At 35.3% G+C, this 796-nt stretch overlaps 1 long non-coding RNA gene across 1 annotated transcript; it reads right to left on the reverse strand.

The window, feature by feature from the left end:
- LOC140966260 (uncharacterized) lies at positions 1–796 on the reverse strand. Its single transcript, XR_012173294.1, has 4 exons — positions 761–796; positions 628–693; positions 111–149; positions 1–25 (listed from the first exon to the last, which is right to left on the reverse strand). It is a non-coding gene; the product is annotated as an uncharacterized lncRNA (long non-coding RNA).

Genomic DNA, 796 nt, shown 5'->3' on the forward strand with positions numbered 1-796 from the left:
GGCGGATTGACCGAAGATTTATCACCTGCAAAAACAAAAGGAACACAACAAACCTAAAATTCAGAGAACAGCTACACATGATAAAGCATGAGCGGATTTCTTTCACTTACCTCGGCCCTGATTCCTTCCTTTGCAAGAATCTCAGCGGCCTATATATATTCAATCAACATCAATTCCAGATACAAAAGTCAAACGGACCACTATTGCAAATTTGCAAATGAATAAATAATATTATCTGAACCGGCTAAGTATGAACAAATTAAATTAAAAGAATTTAGGAAACTACTGCATTCAATCAAACAAATAATTCCATTTTCGTTGACATATAACAATATGTCCTGATTATAATCTACAAACTTCTTAGTTATTGGTTATAAAAGTGTGCCAGTCATTTAAGGCTGCATCTATGACTCAACTTAAGAATGCACAAACTTATGAGTTTAGTGACAGAGATATTGTTGATACAAGAAACAAAAAACTAGGCAACATTAAGGCAACATTAACTAGTGTTGAAACTTTAAGGCCCAAAATCTGCACAGGTTTTGAGTAAACCAAAGCACAAAGTCCAATTCAAATGCAAATCATACATCAATTGCAACTTGCTAATTCACAAATAGAATGACAGACCTGAAGCGAATAGTCAACCATCCTTGAGAAACAAGTTATAGTTACATCCTTTCCTTCACGTTCGATCTGCCAAAATTTGACGAGTCAGGAATATACATGTGTGAGATGACAGTAAAGGCGCTTTGAGGTTTACCTTAGCTTTTCCAATAGGAAGGCAGAAACTGGAATC

Source organism: Primulina huaijiensis, unplaced genomic scaffold (assembly GCF_012295235.1).
Source record: "Primulina huaijiensis isolate GDHJ02 unplaced genomic scaffold, ASM1229523v2 scaffold203564, whole genome shotgun sequence".
Taxonomy (NCBI): Eukaryota; Viridiplantae; Streptophyta; class Magnoliopsida; order Lamiales; family Gesneriaceae; genus Primulina; species Primulina huaijiensis.